Source organism: Delphinapterus leucas, chromosome 2 (assembly GCF_059928025.1).
Source record: "Delphinapterus leucas isolate spDelLeu-1000000601 "Yukka" chromosome 2, BTC_Dleu_Yukka2, whole genome shotgun sequence".
NCBI lineage: Eukaryota > Metazoa > Chordata > Mammalia > Artiodactyla > Monodontidae > Delphinapterus > Delphinapterus leucas.
The window spans coordinates 60,791,432-60,800,310 of NC_143130.1; the positions used below are offsets into that span (position 1 = coordinate 60,791,432).

An 8,879-nucleotide genomic window follows, 5' to 3' on the forward strand; every position below is an offset into this window, starting at 1 on the left:
CACTCCTCCATCACCCCCTCTCTCCTCAGTGTTCAACCTCCGCCATTCTGCTCCCTCCCACCAGCATCTAAAGGGCCACCACCTTCCCCCACAGCCCTTTGTGACCTCTCACCCTCTGGCCTCCATCACGGGCCACTTTGAAAGAGCTGTCTACATTTGCAATCTCTAGCTTCTCCCCTCCCCTCCTGTCCTCCAGCTGCTAGAATCTGACTTTCCCCATCCAGCCTTTCCCATTTTTTCCCAGGAGGTATAATGGTCAGACTCCAGACATCAGACAGTGTCTTGATGTCTCTGCTTTAGCCCAAGGCCACCCTCCTCTTGCAACCCCCACATCTGCAAGGGCCTCTGGAACATTTACCCTCTGAGCTCCTATTAAGTTAAAACAACTGTGGAAGGTAGGGAGCCATGAGCCGTCTCTACATTAACTCATATCATTTCTGTCTTGATTAACTCCAGTCTGACAACTCATATTAGAGGCAGGCAGGATGGCGGGCCTGGGATGGTATCAGCTGTTGCCAGTTGCCTATATGCCACTTCCGTACTTGGAGCCTCAGTTTGCTCCTCCATGAAATGGGGATAATGCAACCTGGTTCCCAAGGATGCTGTGAGGATGAATGGGGGTGATGTCATAAAGGAGGTCTGGAGAATGTAATAGGTTGAATGAAGGTGGGTTCCAGAGCAGGTTCAGGCCAGTTGGCCCAGTTCACAGAAGCCTGGATTTTAGGAGCAGTCTTCTGGAACCCCGGGGAGGCTTTGGAAGACCCTGCTCAGGCTGAGGGAAAGGGGAAAGAGACGAAAGACCATATCATACACAGGCAAACAGGAGAGTGAGGACACACAGAGCAGTTGTCACTCATTCATCAAACATTTATTGAGAGCCTACCGTATAAGCAATACAAGCAAGACTCAGACACAGATATTTAAAGTTTATGACTGAAGAAGAAATGGAAACATACTCAGCATCCAGTTTGCTATCCTTCATGGGCAGAGCATTGCACAGGGGACCAGGAAGACCTGTGTGCCTGCCCTTGTCCTCCAAGGTGGGCAGAGGAACTGCAGGGATGCCAGCAGAGTGGAAAGCCGAGAGCCATAACAGAGAAAAGACTCGAGGCACACAAGGAAGGGGTGCAAAGCAGGACACGAGGGCCCCAAAAATTTTCACAGAGAGCAGGCTGGGGTTGAGGAAAGGTCTAGAACATCTGCCTGGGGTTCCAACATTTGAAATGCTCCATGGAGGACCTGGGAGTGAGGTGACTTGGAAGAGAAAGAAAGGCTCAGCTGCCCCTGTCCTGAAGGGAAAAGAGAAAGGTGGCCAGGGTTGGGAGGGACTCCCGGGCTGTGTGACTCAGGGTAGGGGTGCAGGAACGCGTCCTGTCCTCTTCAGGGAAGAATTCAGCAGAGTAAGCTTGCCAAGGCTGAGGCACTGGGGCCTGGCTGCTACAAGGGGCCAGGGGGTCATCTCTGCAAGCTGAAGATGTCTTTAAGCCAGCCACCCACACACCTCCTGGCACAGGGTCCACGGTTCTATACCTCCTCCCACTTGGAGGGGCTTCAGAAGTCTGAGCATCCCCTCACACCTCTCCCCTACATGCCACTGAGGAGGCTGGGATGTGCTGGGTTAATGACCATATAAGATGTCCTTGCGAGTCATTCAGGCCATCACTCCCCACTCTTCTCCCCTCCGCTGCAGCACCTGACACCACAGCCGACCCAGGGTCCATTCACTCATTCAGAGGCACCTGGCTCCTTTGTTGCCTCTATGCCTGGGACACAAGTTGTCCTTTGGCCTCTTTGAGCATTTTACCCCCATTCTTGGCATCTGGCAGATGAGCCAAAAGCGATTAAGAGTGTGGGCTTTGGGGGCTTCCCTGGTGGCGCAGTGGTTGAGAGTCAGCCTGCCGATGCAGGGGACGCGGGTTCGTGCCCCGGTCCAGGAAGATCCCGCATGCTGTGGAGAGACTGGGCCCGTGAGCCATGGCCGCTGAGCCTGCGTGTCTGGAGCCTGTGCTCCGCAATGGGAGAGGCCACGATAGTGACAGGCCCGCGTACTGCAAAAAAAAAAAAAAAAAAAAAAAGAGTTTGGGCTTTGGAATCAGGCAGGGAGCTGCAGTTTGAAATGCTTGCTATGCCGCCTCACAAGCTGTGTGACCTTGGGCAATTCCCTAACTTCTCTGAGCCTTCGTTTCCTCCTTACAATGTGAATAATACTACACACCTCAAAATCCTTTTTGAGGACCAAGACATACAAAAGCCCTGTGCCTGCCTCATTGCCCAGTGCTCAACAAATGCCAGCTCGCTACTTTTCTTGCTCAACAAGTTTTGGTGTTTGTTCTTTCCCTCAGAAATCTCATTTATTCTGCACTTCTGCATGTGCATTTCCCTCATGCCCCTCTTAACATCTAGTGACGATGCACTCTTCTAGCTCACCTTTCCAGACAGTCTTCTCAGAGTGCCCCGTCCCCCGTGACTTCCTCCTCACTATCCCCTCAGTGCTGGGGTCAGGACCATGCTGAATGCACCCCTGACTGGGGGCTGTCCTTCTGGGGCACACCCGGCTCCTATTTCCACACACAAGGCAGTTGCAAGGGAAGCCTCAAGAGTGCTGGCTCAGAGCTGGGCCCATGGTTTGAGACTACCAATACAGGTATTTGATCTGACCCTCCACAGGAGCCACAGTCCTCTTCTGGGCAACATGATGCTTTTATGACATGAGTCAGTAAAAGTTCACCCTGACCTTGATAAAGGGAACAGTTCACAAGAACTAAGAGTTAAATGAACAGTGTTGTGGCGAGAAATGACCCTAAAAACAGTTTGCAAGTAAAGAGTGATTAGAAAAGAACACAGAGGGGGTAAAAAATTAATCATTTATCTGGAAATTATTACAGGGAATTATCAACCCACTCATTTTATAGATAAGAAACCGAGGCTCAGACAGGCAGAGTGACCTGCTTAAGGTACAGAGCATGGTGGAGCAAGGGCTTCTGATCAGGCTGGCTCCAAGTTGAATGTCTTTGCCTCCCATACCCTAGGGCCCACTGTATGGTATTTATGGAGTCATTAGTGTAACTTTCTACAATATTCTTTAAACAGAATGATTTTAGAAATGACCATTGCCCTCAGGTTCTATTGAATAAGCTATTATTTCTTATTTAGAGCACTTGCAGCTCCCACACAGGTCTCATGTTCTCTTGGGAGAGCACCCCATGTCCCACCGTTTTAGTTCTTATGGCTGGTCCCGTGGACAGCAGGGAATGGGCTGCAGGAAGACAGGTGAGAACTGTAGTAGTGGCTCCTTATCCCTCCTGTTGCTTCCACAAAGCACATTTCTCTGCACATGAGGGAGAAATGAGCTGCAAGAGACCCACTTTTAAAATAACACTGAGAAAAATAAGCAAGGCTTGGAGCTATCAGTGAATCACTACAGTTCTTTACTTTGCAAAACATTATTTTCTTTTTAAGCGGACAAGTACTCCAAGGAATACAGGTTCTTCTGTACTGTGGTACTTTAGAGGAACAATGGTATCACCCACACCATGAGGCACAGGGACTCTCATTCCATCAAGGGCTAGCTGTGGGCCTCACTCCCACCCTCCTTCCAGCGGCTCTGGGATGACAAATCTGCAGACATTTGAGTTGACCCAAGATCCTTCGTGGGCTCCTGACTTGGACACCAGGCAGTGGGGAATAGGTTTTTTTTCCTCTACCTTCAAGCATCAAGTCTTCCTCTGTCAGAAGTATCAGGCATGAAATTTATGAGCAAGTATTTGCAAGGATGCAAATACAAATTCTGACCTCTGATGACCTAATCTCCTCAACTGATGTGTGCTGAGAATGCTTTATGGTGGCTCTGCATCAATATGAGGATCGAGTGCTGTCCACCAGAGAAGGGATTTCAATCAGTTGCCTTTTGATTTACCTTCAGTGGTGCATTTGGAGAGCAGGGGGAGAAGATGTTGTTAAGGCCTATATCATGCAAACACTCCCACCTGTCCCATTTCAGTTACAGGCCTCCAGGCTCAAAGGGATTGCCGAAATCATCTAGCAACTACACACCCCCATCTGATGCATCAATTCTGTGTCCAACAGTCTCTGTTGTAATAACTCCAAAGGCAGGGAGCTCACTATATCATGAAGCTCAGGTGCTCAAAAATGGGAAAGGTCTGCCCTAACGAGGGATGGAAACCTGCTTCCCATGACTTCTCTCCCACAGGTCCCAGTTCTGTCCTATGTGAGCCACTCAGGTCACTGCTGCTCTACCCCACTGCCCCCACCCCCGCAAGCTGCATAGCTCCAGGCCTTCTGGCTGCTCCTTGCAGCCACTTTTCATGCAACAGCTAGCATGTTCAGGGTCATAGCATACTGCTGGATGAGTGATGGTGGGGTCAGCCAAGCCCCCAGGATCCAGGGAGGACAAGAAACAGGCAGGCCTTGCAGATGAAAGCTCAGAAATCTTGAGCCATCAAGGGCTACCTGATATCCCTGAAGTCCCTCCACTCTAGGTTTCTGAAAACAGCGCACACCCCTCTCTCACAGCTCCCTTATAACAACAAAAGGGGGGAGATCAGCTCGGTGCTTTGTGACCGCCTGGAGGGGTGGGATAGGGAGGGTGGGAGGGAGGGAGACGCAAGGGGGAAGAGATATGGGAACATATGTATATGTATAACTGATTCACTTTGTTATAAAGCAGAAACTAACACACCATTGTAAAGCAATTATACTCCAATAAAGATGTTAAAAAAAAAACTCATGAAAAAATAAAAACAAAAGGGAACATAAAGCAGGAGTCAGATTAAGTGCCTTAGAGGACGATGAATGGAGCTCACACTGTTTGCAGGGGTTGTGCCAGGAGGCTCAAAGGGCTAGACGTGGGAGTCCCCCGGGTTCATCTAATCCTTACCTCTCCTTGTACAGATGAGGGAACTGAGGCCAGGGAGGAAGGGACTCACCCTGGGTCACACAGGTTAGTGGTGAACTCCTGGTCTTAAGTAATCTCCCCGGCCAAAGGGCCTGCTTCTCCATTGGAACCCAGAACACGGGCCCTAAAGTCAGCCACTGCTCCTTGACATCATCACTCCAAACCCAAGTGGCATAATCTGCCGCATCACTCTTGGTACCGACGGAGCAGCGGGTGGTCCTTACTGAGAGGTGTGGTTCTGAGGGTTCAGGCCTAATCAGAGAGCGCGGTAGCTGGGGCAGGGCAGTCGGAGAACAGTCGGAGGTCCATGGGGCGCTTGGCCCGGCCGGCCGCAGAGCTCTCGCAGGCCCTGGCGGAAGTCGCGGCGCAGCAGGCAGTAGAGCATCGGATTGAGGCAGTTGTTGGAGCGCGCCAGGCAGATGGACAGGGGGAAGAGGAAGGCCTGAGACAGGAAGTAGGCGCGGTCCCAGGGCACGATGTTCAGCTTGACCAGCACCCCCCAGAGCGTAAGTGCTTGGTTGGGCAGCCAGCAGAGCACGAAGGCCAGCAGCACGAAGGCCAGCAGCACGCAGGCCAGCGCGCGAGTAACCCGGGACCGTCATCGGAGCCGGACCCCAGGCGGCCAGCATGCCCGCCGCCAACGCAGGAAAGGTAGGAACAGCAGCGAGCAGGTGCCCAGCGTGGCCAGCCGCAGCACAAAGGCCACGGCGATCTTTTGCAGATGGTAGAAGGCCAGCCAGTCGGGACCGCCGTCGGGGAAGGGCAGCAGGCACAAGCATTCGCCCCCGACGCTGGCCACTGTGGCGAACAGGGCGGTGGGCGCGGTGGCCAGGACTGCAGTGGCCCAGAGCAAGCAGCACACCCAGACAGCCCATGGGGTGCCGGGCCGACTGGGGCGCAGCGCGCTCGCCACCGCGCAGTAGCGCGCCACACTGATGGCGCTGAGGAAGAGGCTGCTGGCTTACATGTTGAGCACCGTGAGCACCACCTTGCACATGGCATTCCCGAAGGGCCAGCTGAAGTCACGCACCATGTCAACGGCCCAGAAGGGCAGTGTCAGCACGAACTGCAGGTCGGTGGCTGCAAGGTTGAGGAGGAAGCAGTTGAGCAGCGAGCGGCGGCGCCATTGCTGGGACCGCACCAGGACCAGCACCAGAACGTTGCCCACCAGCCCAAAAGTGCACAGGGCCAGCTAGGCGCCAGCGATCAGTGCGCGCAGCGCCAGCTTTCGCCACACCCTCCAGGCCGTCCAGGTCTGCGGGGACCCAAGGTCGGGCGAGTGCTCTCAGATCCGTTGCCCACGGAACTGTTAGGGGGCTGCCCCGACGACGCGTCTCCAAGCCAGTTCAGGGGGATCACGGCCCCGATGGCGCGGGCGATGCGACAGCTGCCTCTGGCTGACGCCATCACCCTTGGTGGCGCGCAGGGGTCCGCTCAGGCCCCCTCAGAGAACAGCGGCCGGGCTTCGAGAAGTACCTGTGTTCGGTAGCGCGCCGCAGAACTTTTAAAGGGATGAAGGCAGCCCCGATTGGCCAGTTGCACCCGTGCCCCGCCCTAAGAGCTTCCAAGCTGTATTTCTATTGGCTGCTTCTTCACCTTCGATTTCCTCAAGAGCTGAGGACCCGCCGCCTGGGTGGAGGCCGGGAACTGCGACCTGGGGGCCGGGAAGTCGGGACCCGGGAAATGGCTTCTTCGATTCACTTGGGCGCAGGATCGCGGCTTGGGTCGCTGCGTGAAGACGCAACGCCAGCAACAGAGCTTCTCCCGCAGCGGTTCCGACACTTGGGACTGAAGCAGACGGTTTCAGACAAATTTCGCCTCGGGAGGCAGCATACCCCTTCACCTTCAGCGTGTGCGGGGGTCTGGAGATATTCAACGGGAGACCGCGGAGGGTTGCTCAAGACCAGACAGCAGGGCATGGCAGCCCCTCTGCCCTCCAGCCCTGATCCTCTGAAGGGTCCCCCAACCCCCGACTTTTTTTTTTGGCCGCGCCATGCGGCTTGCGGGACCTTGCGGGTTGCGTGTTCCCCGACCGACCGGGGATGGAACCTGGAACCCCAGGAGTGGAAGCGCGGATTCCCAGCCACTGGCCCGCCAGGGAATTCCCTCTCCCTCTCCCTCTCCCTCTCCCTCTCCCCCTTCCCCTTCCCCCTCTTCCCCTCCTTTTTAAACTTTTTATTTTATATTGGAGTATAGGTGATTAACAATGTTATTATGTCAGTTTCAGGTGTACAGCAAAGTGATTCAGTTATACACATATATGTATCTATTCTTTTTCAAATTCTTTTCCCATTTAAGTTGTTACATAATATTGAGCAGAGTTCCCTGTGCTATACAGTAGGTCCTTGTTGGTTATCCATTTTAAATATAGCAGTGTGTACATGTCAATCCCAAACTCCCTAACTATCCCTCCCCCCTCCGAATTCTTTTTTTTAATGTTTATTTATTTATTCTTATTAGTCATCCATTTAATACACATCAGTGTATACATGTCAATCCCAATCTCCCAATTCATCCCACCCCCACCCCCACCCACCCCTGCCGCTTTCCCCCCTTGGTATCCATACGTTTGTTCTCTACTTCTGTGTCTCAATTTCTGCTCTGCAAACCAGTTCATCTGTACCATTTTCTAGGTTGCACATATATGCCTTAATATACGATATTTGTTTTTCTCTTTCTGACTTACTTCACTCTGTATGACAGTCTCTAGATGCATCCACGTCTCTACAAATGACCCAAGTTTGTTCCTTTTTATGGCTGAGTAATATTCCATTGTATATATGTACCACATCTTCTTTATCCATTCGTCTGTCAATGGGCATTTGGGTTGCTTCCATGACCTGGGTATTGTAAATAGTGCTGCAATGAACATTGGGGTGCATATGTCTTTTTGAATTATGGTTTTCTCTGGGTATATGCCCAGTAGTGGGATTGCTGGGTCATATGGTAATTCTATTTTTAGTTTTTTAAGGAACTTCCATACTGTTCTCCATAGTGGCTGTATCAATTTACATTCCCATTAAAAAGGGTTCCCTTTTCTCCACACCCTCTCCAGCATTTGTTGTTTGTAGATTTTCTGATGATGCCCATTTGAAGTGGTGTAAAGTGATACCTCATTGTAGTTTTGATTTGCATTTCTCTAATAATTAGTGATGTTGAGCAGCTTTTCATGTGCTTCTTGGCCATCTGTATGTCTTCTTTGAAGAAATGTCTATTTAGGTCTTCTGCCCATTTTTGGATTGGGTTGTTTGTTTTTTAATATTGAGCTGCATGAGCTGTTTATATATTTTGGAGATTAATCCTTTGTCCAAAGATTCATTTACAAATATTTTCTCCAATTCTGAGGGTTGTCTTTTCGTCTTGTTTATGGTTTCCTTTGCTATGAAAAAGGTTTTAAGTTTCATTAGGTCCCATTTGTTTATTTTTTTTTTATTTCCATTACTCTAGGAGGTGGATCAAAAAAGATCTTGCTGTGATTTATGTCAAAGAGTGTTCTTCCTATGTTTTCTGCTAAGAGTTTTATAGTGCCGGGTCTTACATTTAGGTCTCTAATCCATTTTGAGTTTATTTTTGTGTATGGTGTTAGGGAGTGTTCTAATTTCATTCTTTTACATGTAACTGTCCAATTTTCCCAGCACCAATTATTGAAGAGACTGTCTTTTCTCCATTGTATATCCTTGCCTCCTTTGTCATAGATTAGTTGACCATAGGTGTGTGGGTTTATCTCTGGACTTTCTATCCTGTTCCATTGATCTATATTTCTGTTTCTATGCCAGTACCATATTGTCTTGATTACTGTAGCTTTATAGTGTAGTCTGAAGTCAGGGAGTCTGATTCCTCCAGCTCTGTTTTTTAGACTCAAGACTGCTTTGGCTATTCAGGGTCTTTTGTGTCTCCATACAAATTTAAGATTTTTTGTTCTAGTTCTGTAAAAAATGCCATTGGTAATTTGATAGGGATTGCA

General features: G+C 50.6%; 1 pseudogene; it reads right to left on the bottom strand.

The window, feature by feature from the left end:
• Positions 1–1,757: 1,757 nt before the first annotated feature.
• Positions 1,758–6,322, bottom strand: LOC149750152 (relaxin-3 receptor 2-like; annotated as a pseudogene).
• Between the last annotated feature and the right edge of the window lie 2,557 nt (positions 6,323–8,879).